This window comes from Dipodomys merriami, unplaced genomic scaffold (assembly GCF_024711535.1).
Source record: "Dipodomys merriami isolate MVZ:Mamm:240054 unplaced genomic scaffold, mDipMer1.0.p SCAF_167, whole genome shotgun sequence".
Classification (NCBI taxonomy): domain Eukaryota; kingdom Metazoa; phylum Chordata; class Mammalia; order Rodentia; family Heteromyidae; genus Dipodomys; species Dipodomys merriami.
In genome coordinates this window covers 2,317,030-2,335,534 of record NW_027203015.1, presented here as the reverse complement: position 1 = coordinate 2,335,534, position 18,505 = coordinate 2,317,030, and the positions used below count along the sequence as shown (strand labels likewise).

General features: G+C 38.9%; 1 pseudogene; it reads left to right on the top strand.

The window, feature by feature from the left end:
- Positions 1–2,065: 2,065 nt before the first annotated feature.
- Positions 2,066–2,162, top strand: LOC138828900 (U6 spliceosomal RNA; annotated as a pseudogene).
- The last annotated feature ends 16,343 nt before the right edge of the window (positions 2,163–18,505 follow it).

The window sequence follows — 18,505 nt, the reverse complement described above, 5'->3', positions numbered from 1 at the left end:
TAATTCAACTCTATTGTAACTTGCTCCCTACACTTGAAAAACTTGTAATGTCACTAAGTATCATCTACTTCTCAAATGTTATTTTGGCGAATGTGATTTTAAAAAGTTAATTTGTAAAGGAATAACTTTCAGGAGATTAAATGTAGATTATCATTGGTTTGAGAGTGACATTTTATACCACTGAACCATGTTGTACTGAAGTCCCAGTGTTTTGCAGCACTAAGGATCTTCTCAATGTTTTCCTGAATTATATTTGAATTCTAAGTAAATTTTTCTGGGCCTTGGTAGACAAATTATGGATCTATCCTTCCAGGAACTATTTTTTGGCCCACTTATGCTGGACTAAAATCTTTTATTAATCATAGGGGAGGGGTATTAAAAATAATCTTATGACATCTTGTGAACTTGTTCACTGATATGGGCTGGCCATCTGTAAGTTGAATGTTTGAATCATAGTACATACTCTCAAATTTTGTGATCTCATTTTTCATTTTAAGTTGCCTTGCATTTCACAATTGCTTAATGCTAAATCCTGCATCTCAAGGAATTGGAGCCCTGAAATATAGGAAATGAGAAATTGAAATGGGTCTTCAATTACTTTGTTGCATGTTGCATGGGCCTATGTGAGAAGTCTTGCCGTTGTTATCTGATGATGCAGGTAACTGGTACCTGGGATCCTAGGAATCATTGGGTCGTGCAGAAGAATAATATTTGTTAGACATCTTATCAGAAAAATTTGGGCATAATCAGTAGGAATGCTTCAGAAATATGGAGAAAAAGAGTTTTGGATCAGTGAATTAAAACAATAAACAGAGAAGCAGAGTAAAATCCCTTATAGATTAGGGGAAAACAAAATTGTTTTTTTACCATGCGAATTCAGAAGACCAAGAACAGTTAGAATGTATCACAAGTTTATACCAAAGACACTGCGTTGATATTTTTTATATTCTAATATATATTTTAAACCTAATTATTTATATTCCAATTCTATTTATTGGAATAAATAAATTTTAATTTATTTGTGAAATTATCAACTAATTCTAGTAAGTTTCATTGTGTGAAATATAAAATCAGCACATATAAGTATAAAATATATAACTATATATAATATAAGAAAAAAGACACATGTTTTGCATTGTTCTGTTGTGGTTACAGTATCAAAGGCAACTCTGTTTTAAAGTATTATTACATTATCTCTACCTCAGTGTTTGATAGAGTTGGACCTAAAGCTTTACTATTTGTAGATTTACAGCCTGTAGGGAAGAGAAAACACTGTGATTAAAACATTACCAATTTAAGGCCTAATAATGAGAAGAAACATCTGGACTTCTCCTGCAACTATGAAAATATTTGGTGATAGAAATTCAGTAGTGTAACTTCCTGCCTGGTAGGATGGTAGACAGGCCAGGATACTAAGTAATCATGAATATGATCAATTTTTTCACCTTCTTGGCTTTAGTTACTTTTGAAATGTTAGATATAATAAACAATTATATTTTGATAAAATCCCTTCTAGTCTGAACAGTTATGACTGAACTGTTCATCTCTCTATGATCCCTGGTAACTAAGATTAGTGTTGTTCAAGTAAAACAATCTATGCTGTCAGGGTAAGATATTCTGATTGGTCTCTTCCTACATGAAAGAAGAATAAAGGGTCAGGTAGCCATTTGTGCCAGTAAGACCTCACTTGGGAAAATGTCAACTGCAGAAGGTTAGAAGTAGCTCTTAAGCAAGGCTTACTTTGAATCCATTAGCTCCACAAAGCTAATTCAGTTGGATCAATTAGTACATGAAAAAGCCATCACCTTTGGACCTAGCAATAAATTATTGAAAGTATGATCATATTCCAAATGAAAAAGACTTAAAATTGTCATTGACAAAAAATTTGCAAATGTGAGCATTAAGATGAACAATATATTTTTTTCCACTATTCACAGAATTTTAGGAAAATAAGATCAGTAGCATTGTCAGGAACAATATAGTTTCCTTATTACAAGTAGGCAACCGTGGATATAAGTCTGTATAAAGATTGCATCATTAACTACTTAAATTTAGAAGATACTACATGCTTCAGCAGCATGTATTCCCAAATTACAATACAGAGATTAACATGACAATTGCACAAGAATGATATGAAAATTTGTGAAATATTCTGTATTTTTCATTCTTCAGATGCAAGAAATGAAAAACAGTTATTAAAAAGTTGATTACAAAATAACAAGTGTAACAACACACGTAATTAATATAATTAAATTTAGTTTCACATCAATGTATTAAATCTTCACCTCAGAAAGGCGTTTACATAACATAAACTTTACAAAACTTTTGAAATTAAACAACATTGTCATTTTATCCCAAAGAAAAATAATATTAGGACCTAGGAAAAAAAGGAATCTAAAACTTTCTATATGGAATACAATCTGAAAGGACACATTATACAAACATAGAATACTTTAAAATATTCTTTTTCAGACAATCACCAGAAATACTTTAGTATCTGTACTATTCATTTAAACAGATAAGTTAAAATTATTTCTGAATAAAATTTCACAAACTCTGCAGAAATCATTATACATGTATACAAAAACTCTTGAATACATTTTGACATCCAATGCAGGCAATTCAATTGGAAGAATTCCACGGAATTCATGAATTTTTACAGTAAGAATTGGTGTTGCCAGACGCTGGTGGCTCAAACTATAAAAAGAATTTTGAGGTATTACCAGGTGTAATAGACTCAGACAGTCCTACCACTATAAAGGTCATGAAAAGGTCTCTAAAGAGACTATTCAAGTTAATAAAGGTCAGAGGATTGCCCAAATACTTTTACTCTCATATCTAAACTTGCCTAATCCCACACTGACTCAAAACAGAAAAGGAGGGTTTGGCACCACAGATACTGTAGCCTGGGTTCAGGAAATTACAGATAAAAGGCCTTACAAGGCCGTTAAATCAATGGAAAACAAATGACAGGACACTTAGACACAGGAGCTGACAGATCCTGTATAGCTGGAAAAGATTGTCCTATGGCCTGGCCAGTGCAAGAGACTTCTTCCTTAATTGGATTAGGGAGGGCTTCTAATGTAGCTTAGTCAGCTCAGAGACTCAAATGGGTATGTGAAGGGCAGCAAGGCCACTTCAAACCTTATGTTATCCCCAGCTTGCTCTTTTCTTTATGGGGCAGAGACATCATGCAAGACATGAAAATAAAATAGGACAAATAGACTCCTCATCAAAGGAGCAAAATTTTTCATAGGGGCCACTGATGAACAGCTTTATGCTGACAAAATAATATGGAAAAGTGATGATCCTGTATGGATTAATCAGTGGCCCCTAACTCAAGAAAAGATTCAAGCCATACAGGACTTAGTTCAAGAACAATTGAGTCAAGGGAAGAATAGAAAAGACTACCAGTTCATGGAATACTCCATTTTTTGTAATTAAAAAAGAAGTCAGGAAAATGGAGATTATTACAAGATCTAAGGGCAATTAATGAGGCCATGCATGACATGGGAGCCCTTCAACCATGTCTACCCTCTCCTGTTGCAGTCCCACATGGTAGATACATAATAATAATATACTTACAGGATTGCTTTTATACATAAAATTACAACCAGAAGATTCCAAGAGATTTGCTTTCAGTGTCCCTTAGGCTAATTTTAAACAACATTATAATAGGTACCAATGGAAAGTGCTACCTCAGGGCATGAAAAACAGCCCTACCTTATGTCAACAATATGTGAAAAGGGCTATAGATCAAATTAGATAAAAATATCCAGGGGCATATATTATTCATTATATGGATGATATACTTATGGCCGATGAAACTAGAGAAAAGACAGAAAAAATATTACAGGATATGGTAGAACAATTAACAAAATTCGGTTTGATAATAGCTCCTGATAAAGTTCAACATGAATGAACTTTAAATTATCTGGGAAAAGTGATTGGACATGATTATATTATGTCTCAAAAGACACAAATTAGAATAGATAAACTAAAAAACATTAAATGATTTCTAAAAATTATTAGGGAATATTAATTGGATTCAGCCTAGTTTAAAAATAACTTCAGGACAATTAGATCCTTTGATGAAAATGTTGGACGGAGACCTTAATCCTAAATCTACCAGGAAAATAACTCCTGCTGCCTTATCCTGTATAAAATTGGTAGAAAAAGCATTGAATACAGCTAAAATACAGCAAATTAATATTGCACAATCATGGTCCTTTATAATTCTGGCTACAAGCTATACTCCCACAGGATGTTTTTGGCAGGATGGGATACTAGAATGGATCCATTATTCCCATAACCCGGGAAAAATAGTTGCTTCATATCCCTTTTTATGTGCAATTTTGATTTTAAAGGCTAGATTAAGAGTTAGAGATTTATTTGGCCAAGAAATACCTAACATTATTATCCCTTATAATAAGAAACAGTTAGATCATTTGATACGATTTGATGATGATTGGAAAATTGCTGTATTAACTTACACAAGTAAAATAAGCTTTCATATGCCCCAACATCCTTTGTTACATTTTTATACTGAAACCCCTGTGATATTTTCAAAGGTTTTGGTTACAGAACCTTTGGGCAGGGCATTATCTATTTTTACAGATGGATCTTCTAGCGGAAAGTCTGTGGTTTATTGCAGTACAAAACCACCATTAATATCTTCTGACCCAACTGTATCTGCCCAACAGATTATTGCAGTTCTGCTAGCCTTTCAAAATTATTCAGAGGAGTTTAACCTTTACACAGATTCCCGCTATGTGGTTTCCTTGTTTCCTGCCATTGAAACAGCCCTAGTTACTGGTCATTCTAAAGTAACAGAGTAATTAATAAAATTACAACAGCTATTACAACAAAGAAGGACAAAGGCATTTGTGGGACACATAAGGGGGCATAGTAATCTCCCTGTACCTTTGTCTCAAGGGAACAAGTTAGCAGACTTATTAACTAAGGAAAGTCATGTAATGTCAGCTTTAGAAGAAGCTCAGGAAAGTCATAGACTACACCATCAGAATGCTAATGCCTTAAGAAAGATGTTTCAAGTGTCCTGAGAACAGGCAAGACAAATTGTAAGGGAATATGAGGCATGCCCGGAAGTTTTTCATCCACAAAAAATGGGAGTTAATCCTAGAGGCTTAAAGCCTAGAGTTCTGTGGCAAATGGATGTTACCCATGTAACAAAATTTGGGAAACTCTCCTTTGTCCATGTTACTATAAATACTTATTCTCATGCTATGGTTGCTATAGCCCATTCTGGAGAGGCTGTGAAAGATGTTCTTCAACATTTGGTTAAAGCCTTTGTAGACCTAGGAATTCCTAAGGAAATAAAAATTGACAATGGACCAGCATACACCTCCAATGCTTTTGCTAAATTTTGTGCACAATGGAAAATCGTGCACAAAACAGGGATTCCGTATAATCCACAAGGCCAAGCAAACATAAAACGAGCTCATCAGTCCTTAAAAAGTCAATTGTCAAGAATTAGACAGGGAGGAGAGAAGCAATACTTCCCCCATTACACTTTTAACCATGCTTTACTGGTTCTTAATCATTTCAATGCTGATGAGCAAGGAATAACCCCAATGATGAGACATTCGGGCATGGAAAAAACTACAACTTTTCCTTTACTAAAATGGAAGGATCTACTTACTGGAACCTGGCGTGGGCTAGACATCCTGTTAACATCCGGGCGAGGCTATGCTTATGTTTTCCCACAGAATGCAGAATCCCCCATTTGGGTCCCAAACAGACTCATCAGGCCTTTCTTGGGCCCAAAAAAGAGACAGGAAGAAAATGAAAATACATCAGGAAAGAAAACTGGAGCAGAAGATAAAGACTCTCTCTCTATCACCACCACAGGCTAATTCAACAAAAACCGCAACACCACCTATATGGGGAAAGATCTAGAAGCTGGTTGAAAAGGCCCGGCACATTTTGTTAATGAGTTAAATAAGGATGTTTCTCTAACATTAACAGAGCAACAAATTATTGATCCAAAATTAAAAAAAAATAGAGGCTTTGGAAAAAGTAGTCTTAAAGTTAGGGACTGAAGTCAATAATCTAAAAACCCAGCTGACAACTAGATGTCATCAGGTATTTAAATATATTTGTGTTACCCCATTACCTTATAATGAGAGCTTAGATTGGGAAGTTACCAAAGTGCATTTACAAACAATCTGGAAGGACAATAGCTTAATTCATGAGATAGGACAGCTACAGGAAGACATCTCAGCCCTTAGTCAAGCTCATTTGGAAAGCGTGGGGATAAATTCTTTGGCAGCAGACTTACAGAGAGTGTTAAAAAGTCTTAATCCTTTAGATTGGTGGCACTACTTGGTTACATTTGGAGTCATAATACTAATTGTTATATGTATTCTTGTTGTCTTTCCAGTTCTCTTCAAACTAGTCTTCTGCTCCATCTTCTCTATATGAGAAGAAATTTCTCTGGCACATCTAATACATAAAAAAGGGTCAAATGTCATGCCTTCTCCGGTGGAGTCTGCTTAGCATGGAACACCTGCATTCAGACCTGAGAATGGGGCTTCACAGAAGCCTATCTCTGAGAATGTGACTTCACCGAAGTCTACCTCAGAGAATGGGGCTTCAAAGAGGCCTATCTCTGAGAATGGGACTTCACCGAAATCTACCTCAGAGAATGGGGCTTCAAAGAGGCCTATCTCTGAGAATGGGACTTCACCGAAATCTACCTCAGAGAATGGGGCTTCAAAGAGGCCTATCTCTGAGAATGGGACTTCACTGAATTCTACCTCAGAGAATGGGGCTTCAAAGAGGCCTACCTCCTGGAAAGGCTGGCAAGCCCCTGGGAAATATGTGTTTCTGTTCCTGTTTTCTTTTCTTCACTGTATAGGAGTGCCTATTAGTCTTTTACTGTTCCTGCTGCTTGTTCTACTTACTTATGCTCAATGTTCCCTTATTCAAGGCTCTTTCTTAAAAGTGTTGATGACTCCAACATCTGATGAGTGTCCTGAGATCATAACTCACCAGAGTTAAGTGCTACCGTAAAAGCCCCTCTTATGGAAGCTATCAGACAAGTCATAAGTAAATATAAAAGTATTGGGGGTTTCATGACATCACTTCAGCAGAAGGAATTGTTTGTAAGAGATTTACAGGAAGCTGTGGGCATGGCTAGAGCAGAAAGAGTGTATGGCTACTGGAGACTTCCCTTTAATCCTAAAGCATATACAATAGACTCATATAGATATCCTGTAGATAAGAAAGATGTAGAGGGATATTTAGACCAAAAGCTAAATAAGATTCTTAAAAAGTTGGTAGATGGAAGGTGGCAATGGCTTATCAGAGGAAAATGGTGGGATCCTCCATTATCTAGAGGACCCCAAAGACTTCCCCCAGATCCATAGCCTTTTACAGGTGTGTATGATAAGGATGGCAACCGTTGGGAAAACTACCTCGAAGAAAGAACTTCCTATTACTCTCTTTCATTTACTGAGAGACTTGCTAGATCTAGGTCTCTCTCCTTGGTACTTACTATCAAAGAAGGAACAAGAAAGATCTTATGAGACAGTTAAGGCCTCTATGGAGAAGAGTAAACGATTATGTGAAAGGGTTACAGAAAAGACACTATGAGCTTAAATTTGATATATGGCCAGATTTAACCAAGTATACTAAATATGATTTTGGCCACAAATTGGGGACCCTCTAAAGAATGGCAAAGAAGTACAATTGCTTAAAAAAGATTTGAAACATATAAAGTACAAAACTAAACAAAAGTAACTATAAAGTACTAGACTTCATGCCTTTCTGTCTAGCACCTTGCCCATGTGCTCTGGTTAATGGTTAATAGGTAATAAACATCAATACCAATTGTATTTCTTAAAAATAGAGGTAAAGCCGAAAACAAGTGCCTATTGTCATAGCTCGTCATCCAAAAAACAAGATCAGGCGACCAGCTGGTGAACACCCAAAAATGAAGCCTTGCAGCAAGATTGTGTAACTTTTTGCCCTTTCTCATGGAGACTTTTGCTATAAAAGCGTGTTATCCTCTGCAATAAATCACACTCAGCATTCACTCCTCTTCTGTGTGAGTTGTCTGTTTGCCATCTCCCCACCTGTTCCAGTTCCTCCACTAGGTGTCCTCCATCGTCCCAACAGAGCCAGTCAGCGGCAGAGGTCCATTGTATCTTTGTTATCTCAATTCTCAGCAGCAAGAGGCCTTTAGTTTGGGCATTGGTATCTGTATCATGATGAAGTAAGAAAGAAGCCACTCTGGTATTATTCTGCATATATACACTGTGCAGGGTTGTACAGCCATCTACAGTTATTGCATTTGCCACTTGAGCCACCAACTCACGGACAATGTCTAAGTGTCCACTGCAGGCTTCCTGATGAAGAGGGGTATACTCATCATCATCCCTAGTATTCACATGAGTGGCCTTTTTGGAAAGTAGTCTCCGCATTGTAGTAAGCTGAATATTTTCAGCAGCCCAATGAAGAAATTTACTTGGATCCTTCTCCAATTTTTGTCTTGCAATTGATACCATTCCTTATTTTTTCATCTTGTTCCTCATCTTCCTAAGAATTGCCTAACCAGAGACTTTGAGTGCCAGTGGGAATGAAGTTTCCATGTATTTCCCTTTTCCCTAATAGTTCACATAGGTTGAATTGGTCAGAAAAATCTAGTGAATTTTCTGCATATCTGATTTATATCCTTTTTCCAATTTTACTATTCGAAATTATTCTAACTGGAGAGTAGGGAATTGATGGAGAACAGAGGAAAGATGTTCCTCCGTATTCAAAGGTACAGACTGAAAATGAGGACCAGTGATGTCTTCAAGTGCAGCTTATTCTAGGAATGAGAAAATATGAAATAATGCCCTCTATATAAATGGTTTGGGAAATGGCAGAGCAAAAAGTGAAATGATGCAACCAAAAATATAAAAGCAAAATAAATTAGGATAATTATGGAGCAATCATATTATCTATGAGAACCATGAAATAGAGAAAGGAAGAGAGATACAGATGTGCAATGACCTAGCTAGCCACTAAATTAATGCCTCTGATCAATTGATAGAGCAAACAAAATTTTATTTTTTAAAAAAGATGGAAATAGAATTTATATATTTACTTGGAATTAGTAAATACATTTTACTAGACTACATAAAGAGACATAGCTTTGACCAAATTACAGACAAGAATCGAAATCCTTGGTAATTTAGTAAATCCTTGGTAATTCTAGAAAAATTTGACTGAAATCAGTTGAATCACACTTTTCCTGCACAATGAAGAAATAGGTCCAAGCTAGTAAAGCAGCTAGAGAAGGCAGGAAGATTTTATCTGTGACAAAACTTTGTGGAAAATGGTATTGAGGATTTCTCACTGGTGATCCACTTGCACTGGAAGCATGATTCTGAACTATTGCTTGCTGATTCTGAACTATTGCTTTGATCATTATATTCTCCAAGAAGAAAAAATGATAATTGATAGTTTAGGACTACTAATACATTTTGACCTTCTCACTAAGCACCTTCATTCATCAAAATCATATGAAGAAAATAGACAGGCCTACTTTTTTAGATGAAAACAAGTGTCTTTTAAAAAACAAAGAATTTATGTAGTCATGCATAGGACTGCTATTTTACCAATGCCTCATACAGTTTTTATAATGTTGGGTAACAATAAATAATGGATCTATTAGAAGGCTCTTAAAGCTCATATGTTCAATAGTGAGTTCTCTTACACTGTATCATGGTATTTTTTGTTTATGGTCTTAAGAAATTTACATAACTAACATGAATTTCTGACAGGACAGTATCATCACTGTACATCTTTCTTCTATACTCTCAGTTTTACATTACTATCTAAGTATGTGCATTAGATAGTTATAGAGAAAAAAGTAGAAGCCACACTAGTGGCTCATGTCATTAATACGAGTTAATCAGAAAGATGAAATCTGAGTATTGTGTTTGAAAGCAGACCAAGAAAAAAAAGTTCATTAGATTCTGATTTGAAAGTAACCAGCAAAAACTAGAAATGGAGCTGTGTTACAAGCAATAAAATGCTAGCCTTGAGAAAACTGAAATAAAATATAAATTCTGGAAAAAGCTGTGTGTACAGTAGGAAATGACCTGCTGTGTTAGGAGCCATTCCAGATGTGTAGAGGCTCTGAGTTTTGTCTACAGTTGTTCTGATAACAATAGTGCCATCTTCTCGGTGGTTGGAATATTCATGTGCTCAAGGACTCCCTGAGGCCTTGGGCTACCCGTTGGTGTGTGTGTGTGTGCGTGTGTGTGTGTGTGTGTGTGTGTGTGTGTGTGTGTGTGTGTTTCCCTCATTTTCCCTTGTCCACTTTGTGAGTGCCTGTCTGCCTATTCCTAATCTCGGATAGTGCCCCTTTTCCATTGCATACTTGCCTTTAGCCTCGATCAGGATCTGTAATGAGTGTTAAATTGTCAGAGACCTGAAAATTCCACTTTTCCTTTGGAGCCCAAATTCGGATGTCCATATCTTTGTACACCTCCAGAGGATTCTGGGTCAGCAGGGCCAGCTGGCATATGTTCTCCCCTGCCTCTGGGGGGGCAGGGTCAGTCATGCGATGTCCTGTCATTTTCCTCAGCTGAGCCTCTGCCTGTACGTCCCACTCTCAGCAGTCTGGCAGTGGAGTGGGGGAAGGGTGGTTGCCAGTGGCTCTGACCAACTCGAGCTTGATAGCTGACTGAAGGCTAACCCAGAAAGGATGATCAGGGTTTACATGGGAGGTGAGGCCAAGGTGGCTTGGAAGTATTGGTCGATGTCTAGGAAATGTCAACATATCTTTTCACAGGTAAGTCTATCTTCCAACCCTAGCAGGGCCTCTAGACAATTCCAAATGTCAGAATACAGAGGCACAGACTTTGAGCTCCAGGGCCAGAGAACTAGGGGATGAGAGACTGGTATGGCCAGTGCCTCAATGTTCTGGGGCATTATCCTTGAACTGGCTATGTCCCCCTTGTGTAAGTTCTTAACCCAGTGCTAGCCACACACCGGCCACTTGTGCTGTGGAAGTGGTAGGAGCAGAGGTGAGATCTAGGATGACCAAAATCGGGATTTATTGCCTGAATGGGGTGTAGGGTGTCTTTAAAAAAATCTTACAGCTGGAACTCAGAGCTTGGCACTGTCCCTGCGCTTCCTTTGTTCAAAGCTAACACTCTAACACTTGAACCACAGCTCACCTTTCATCTTTTTTAGTAGCTGAGTAGACAGAAGAGTCTCACATACTTTCCTGCCTTGGCTGGCTTCAAGTTGCTGCCCTAAGAGCTCAACCACTTGAGTAGTTAGGATTTCTGGTATGAGCCACTGGCAACTTCTAAGGATGTGTGTGTGTGTGTGTGTGTGTGTGTGTGTGTTTGTGTGTGTGTGTGTGTGTGTGTGTGTGTGTGTGTGTGTGTCTGTGTGTGTGTGTCTGTGTGTGTTTACCAGGGCTTAAACTCAGAGCTTAGGTGGTATCCTAGGTATCTTTAACTTGTTTGCACAAGGTTGGTGCTCTACTACATGAACTACAGTAGCTCCACTTCCCATCTTTTTCATGATTCTTTGGAGATAAGAGTTTGCCCAGGCTAGCTTTGAATCTTGATTGATCCATAGGTCTCAGCCTTGAGTAGCTAGGATTATAGGCATGAGACACTGGCATCCAGCTGCATGGATGTCTTTTCCCAATCTCTTCTGTTCTAACAGCTGTCTACTTGCCCTGGCCTAGATCTCTGACCTCCACATCAGCTTCCACCAGCCTCTGACTGTGTGAAGAACATATAACTCAAACCTAATCCCATTCTTTTTCCTCAGGGGAGGAGGTTATGTTTCATCTGAAGCCTGGGGTAAGAGGGGTAGCTGTAGATGGGTGCTCAGCTGGGAGAGAGGTAGTATGTTTTAGCCAAGAAAGGAAGTGTGCCCAGATACTAATAGCTCATGCTCTCATACTCCTAGCTCTTCAGGAGTCTGAGACCTGAGGAGTGCCATTCAGAGGCAGCCTAGATAGAAAAGTCTGTGAGACTCTCTTCTGCAAATAACCACCCAAAACCTGGAAGAAAATTTGTGGCTTAAGTGGTAGAGTGCTATTCCTGAATGAAAAAAGTGAGGGACAGAGCCCAGGCCCTGAGGTCAAACCCTAGTACCAAGGTGCTTATGTGTGCACACACAGACACACACAGACACACAGACACGCAGACACACATTCACACACACACACACACACACACAAACACACACACACACACACACACACACAACACATACACAGGAAGGTGGTAATGATGAGCTGAGCTAGAACTGGGGGCAGTCCTGAGGCATTGTCACAGTAAACTCTACAGGCATATCAAATGGTTTCTCCCTAAATCCTTCTTGGGCTGAGGGGTCTGGGCCATAGCAGTAAGTTCCATGGAACCTGTCCCTCCATCTGTGCACTGGGCCACAGGACCAAATGGATGCTCATTTGTAGTCGGCCCACGATTGCAGACTTTCATGTGCCCCTGAGCACTGGTGAGGAAAGGAGGCCTCTGAGCCCTGGGACTCCAGGGACAGCGACTGCTACAAGCATCAGCCAGCCGGCTGTGGATTCCTGAGACTACAAGTCTTTCATGAGCCCAACTCAACACCTGCCCAAGGTGTGCCTGACAAATTCACACTCTTGTGATACCCGCATGAGTGGGCATTACCTGGTGTGACATCTTGCAGCTTATACCCCTCCTGGCTCAGAACTGTGGTCTGAGACTTCAATTTACTGTTCAGATCCACATTACATCCATGACAGATGCCATTCTGATTATCTCCATGTCCCAAGGCTCCACCCTTCTCTGGTACTGTGTCTTGCTTTGTAGGGAATGGCCTCCAAACAGGCTGCTCTCAAGACTTGTAGGGCACCTAGAATTGGGAGACCCTTAGGGGCCCACTGGAAAGTGGGCCTAGAGCCACAGAGAGAGGTACAAGCAGGCCAGGGGTTGGTCATGGGGCTTGAACTCTGGGCCTGGGCACTGTCCCCAAACTCTTCAGCTTACCACTTGAGCTACAGAGCCACTTCCGGTTTTATGGAGGTTCCTTGGAGATCAGAGTCTCCCGGACTTTCCTGCTTGGGCTGGCTTTGAACCGTGGTCCTCACATCCCAGAATTCTGAGGACTAGGAGGACAGGTGTGAGCCACCAGTGTCCAGCTGATATGGCCTTTCACCAAAGTGGGCTAGGAGCTCCTGAAAGCTTTTCTTTATTTTTCTGTGCCAGTACTGGGGCTTGAACGCAGGGTCTGGGCACTGGTCTCTTAACTTTTTCACTCAAGGTTAGCACTTTACCACTTGAGCCACAGCTCCATTTCTGGCTTTTGGTAGTTCATCGGCAAGAAGAGTCTCACTAACTTTCCTCCCCTGAGCTGGCTTGACACAAGATATCTATTTCAGTCTCCTGAGTAGCTAAGATTTACAGGGGTTGAGCCACTGGTGGCATTGGTCTAGAAGCTTTTCTTAAGCAAGCATTATTCCCTGCATTTGCCCTGAATCCAAGGTGCAAAGGAGGTCTGAGTGTCAGGAGCTGTTAAAAATAAGCTCCCAGCCACAGGAAATGGATGGGGTCCCTGTTAAAATCTGAGCTAATCTTCACTCCGGGCCCCATTCTGGGACCCCACCCTCTGCCCTACCTGTGACTCAGCCTTGAATGTCCTGCCATACTTGCCTGAAGCCATAGAACCTTCATTCCACCCATACCATCTGCTCTACACCACACCTCAGGACCTTTGCCCATGCTGTACCTTCTTCCTGAGGCCCTCTGTCCTGAATCCACACATTAGAACTCCTGTGGAATTATGGCACTGCTTATATCACCTCCTGGAGCAAGTCTTTCCTTCCCTTCTCCCTCTTTTTATTTTTAGTATTGAGTTGCTAGAGATGGAACTTGTGCAGGCTGACTGGCAAATGCTCTATCTTGTGTGTGTGTGTGTGTGTGTGTGTGTGTGTGTGTGTGTGTGTGTGTGTGCATGTGCATGCTTGTGGGGTTTGATTTCATGGCCTGGATGGTATCTGATCCCTGAGCTTTTTTTTGGGGGGGGGTCCAGTTGTGGGGCCTGAACTCTAGGCCTGGGTGCTGTCCCTCAGCTCTTCAGCTCATGGCTAGCACTCTACCATTTGAGTCACAGCGCCACTTCCGGCTTTTTTTCTTTTTTCTTATGTGGTGCTGAGGAATCGAACCCAGGGCCTCAGGCATGCAAGGCAAGAGCTCTACCACTGAGCCACCTTCCCAGTCCCTGATCCCTGAGCTTTTGTGCTCAAGGCTAGCACTCTAGTACTTAAACCACAGCTCTACTTCTGGCTTTTTGTGTGTTTAATTAGAGAAAAGTGTCTCATATATACTTTCCTGCTTGCAATTGGGATCCTCAGATCTCAGCCTCCTGAGTAGCTTACAGAGGTTAACCACCATCACCTACCCTCTACCCTACCTCTTACCTATAAACTCGGCCCTCCTCTGATTCCCAGAAGAATACGTCTCATCAGGCTCACTTTTTTTTTTTTTTTTGCCAATCTTGGGGCTTGAACTCAAGTTCTGGGCATGTTCCTGAGCTTGTTTTGCTCAAGGCTAGCACTCTATCACTTAAGTCACAGTGTCACTTTTGGCTTTTTCTTTTTCTGTGGTACAGAGGAATTGAACCTAGTCATGGAAGGGTGCTAATTAAAGTTATATAAAACATGAATTATAATATGAATGAAATTCATGGTTCCATTACTTGTTCTAAGAAAACAATTATGCCTTTTGTTTACAATTATATTTCTTTGAGGATGTGTAACATTCATATATTTCACTGTTAAAATTGATAAGTTACATTATATCAAGTTGATTCAAACTTGTATTTGAAAATTGCACACTTAACACAAATATACTTCCACTTTCTTCTAACACATAATTAAAATAACAATATAGCAAAGCTTGGTGTTAGCTGTTCGTGTGTAGAATCCTAGAAACTCAGCAGGTTAAGACCTGAATATTTTAGTTCAATGTCAGTGCAAACAGACAAAAATGTGAAAAAAATATGTCCAATTATCCAACAAGAAGCAGAATGTGAGAATGTGGCTCAAGGAATAGAGTGTCATCATCCATGAGCAAAAAATATGAAGGAGACCATTAAACATTGAGTTCAAGCCCTAAAAATGGCACGTACACACAAGACAACAACAAAAAAGTAGTATGAGCATCAATAATGAAGACAAAATAGGAAAGATCATGAGAAATGTGCAAACATCTTGCAGACAGAAATCATTTGACAGAATTTTGATTCATGAGAGGGAAAAGTCACAGTATGATTTATACAATCTCATTGTAGTCATTTGTGTTGAAACTTGGCTATTGGGTAACATGTGAAAGAGCAGACTGGACTACCTGACAGTGCAGACATTGCCTGTGACTATGCACTATCCCACTCTGCAAAAATCTAAAATAGTGCTTGTTAATTTTTTTTAAAAAAAACCTCGTTAGCAACTGGTCCACACAGACTGGGGTCCTTATTTTGAGGCTTCAGACCAGTGCTTTTGTTTATAACCACTCCTATTTTATCCCTCTTCCTTTGTGCAGCTATACCTTACTTAGCTGGCACCAAGCCAAGGCTTTGAACTAGACCCCCTGCCTAAATCCCTCCGTTTTGTCAGCTACAGCTCATTTCACATGCTATCAATATTTTAGCATTGTCTTCCTATTCTCCACAAGAAAACACTTATATTCATGTAAACAGATTACAAATAACCTAGGTAGATAAGGGAGTAAGGGTTTAGCATTGGCTGAGGCTCTCATCTGTAGGTTTGCTTTCTAATAAATCTGTGCTACACTATCTCTTTTTTCTTCATGGCTATTGAGTCTGACAAATGATTGATTTGGTTTGATGTAATCTCATTTATCCAAAATTACTTTGCAAGTTTTGACCTGTGACAAGGGGCCCTCGTGTTTCCCCTAACCTTTCCTGTAATATTCTCAAGTTATCCGGACTTACATTGAGGTCTTCGATCCATTTGGGATCAATTCTGGTGCAGGGGAATATATAAGGATCTAACTAAAGTTTTCTGTGTACAGACGATTCTTTCAGCACAATTTTTTTGGGGGTCTAGTCGTGGGGCCTGAACTCTCGACTTGGGCGCTATCCCTCAGCTCTTCAGATCAAGGCTAGCGCTCTACCACTTGAGCCACAGCCCCACTTCTGGCTTTTTTCTTTTTGCTTATGTGGTGCTGAAGAATCGAACCCAGGGCCTCAGGTATGCAAGGCAAGCGCTCTACCACTGAGCTACATTCCCAGCCCCTCAGCACAATTTTTTGAAGAGGCTGTCTTTGTTCCATCCTGGGTTTCTGACTTACTTATCAAAGATTATGTGCCTATAGGAGTGGCTTCATTTCTGGGCCTTCAATTCTGTTGTATTGATGAAATTCTGTGCTTCCTTTGGAAAGATGGCATTACCCATTCCTAAGGAAATGGAAAGACTGGAAAACGATATTAAGTGAAATAAGCCAGATCCAATTAAATACATGCTGCAAAGTTTTCCTCATTTGAAATAACTAAACTATGTGCATAAATCTACAAGTTAATCCAATAGATAGTATACAACAAATAATTCCTCTTGGACATGATTAACTAACTGCACTCTAAGCATTCACATGGCAAGGAGATGGGAAGCTATTCTTAGGAGTGGATCACAATGGCTCAATATGTATGTGCATGTGACCATATAAAATGTTGATTATTGCAATGAACTTTAATAATCAATCATACATGTGAAGAACATATATCTGCATATAATTTTAAAAGATGTCATAGAAACAACCGACTTCTTTATAAATTCAACAGCAACATTCTAAGTTTAGAAGATAAAATTGAGGAAAGTTTTCAACACAAACTAAAATACACAGTGGAAAAGGTGGGAGAGAAAAGATAAGATGAAAAGTAGAATACTATTCAAAAATTCATAAACAATTTCTAAACTTTACAAGAGAGCTGGGGTACAGTTCAGTTGTAGAAACAGACTAATATCTACAAAGCCATGGGTTAAATCTCCAAGAAGGCCTAATAATAATTTCATAAGTAGTAGTAATACAATAGTTACTTGAAATAAATACTTTCATAATAGAGAGGCCTGAATCCTCAAAAACTAAACAAAATATTTTCAATTCTTGTACCCATTGACATAAAACTAAGAATGAAATGGAAATATTTTCCTTTTCTGTCCTTTCCTTTCCTTTTCTGTTTTCTTCTTTTTCTTTTTTTCCTTTGGAACTACTGGTGCTTGAAGTTGCTAAGACTTTAACCACATTAGATTATTTTTCTGGCCAAGCCTCTCGTGAGCAATGATCTATTCCCTATGACTTCCACAAACGTGAGATAACAGGGAAATTACACTATATCTAACTTACTTTGGTTTTGTAATTTCTCACTATTTTTTGTCAAAACTGGCCCTGATATGTCTTCTAAATCTCTTCCTTCTAATTAGCAGGGTATATTTCAGCTCAAGCTTGGACTCAGACTATTTTTCAATGTAAACATTCCATATTGACTTCTGTTTTCTAGTTATCATTAAACTCTATTGAGGTTAGTATGGATCTTTATGAAGTTATAAGAAGAACACAGAAATATCCCTGGAATAATTTTCCTGGTTTCTTTAAATATTTATAGCATGACATCACAAGTAGGACATTAATATTTCACAAGTACTTTATGCAGACTTCATTAGTTTTAATTATTTTGCACACATATTAAGTCTAACATAATTTTATCAACTCTATATGAATATACCATATTTACAGACACATTTCTTTACCAAAAATGAGTCTGTCTCATGCTTCCTTTTTATAATTAAACCCACTACTTCTCTTTGTCCCATCCCAAACCTGTTTCATCCTGGTAACACATTTTTTTTTCTCTGACTTCTAGATCATGCAATGTTTGCCTTGCATGTGTGAAGCCCTGGGTTTGATTCCTCAGTACTACATAAACAAAATAATCTGTAATTGGCACTATGACAAGTCATAGAGTGCTAGCATGAGGAAAAGAAGCTCAAGAACATTGCCAAGACCCTGAGTTCAACTCCCAGGACTAGCCAAAAATAAACATGATGCATTTTATTAAGCCTGGCACTAGAGGCTCACGCCTGTTATCCTAGATGCTCAGGAGGCTGAGGAATGAGTTTTGAAGCCAGCCCTGGCAGGAAAGTCCATGAGATTCTTATCTCCAATTAAATCTCAGAAAAATCTGAAAGTGCTGCTGTGCCTCAAGTGAAAGAGTTCTAGCGTTCATCCAAAGGAGCTCAGGGACAGCGCCCAGACCCAGATTTCAAACCCCAGGAAAGAAAAAAGTAAAGAAAAAAACCACACTAAATACTATACATAAACTGCTTTGTCAAACAGCAATTTCTATACAGCTACTTAAAGTTAATTTAAAACTATGATTAGAATAAAATAACAATCACTTTGGGAAGAAGACATAGATAGAATTGAAAGGTTGTTTACAGGAGACAAAGTAAATTTTATATCAT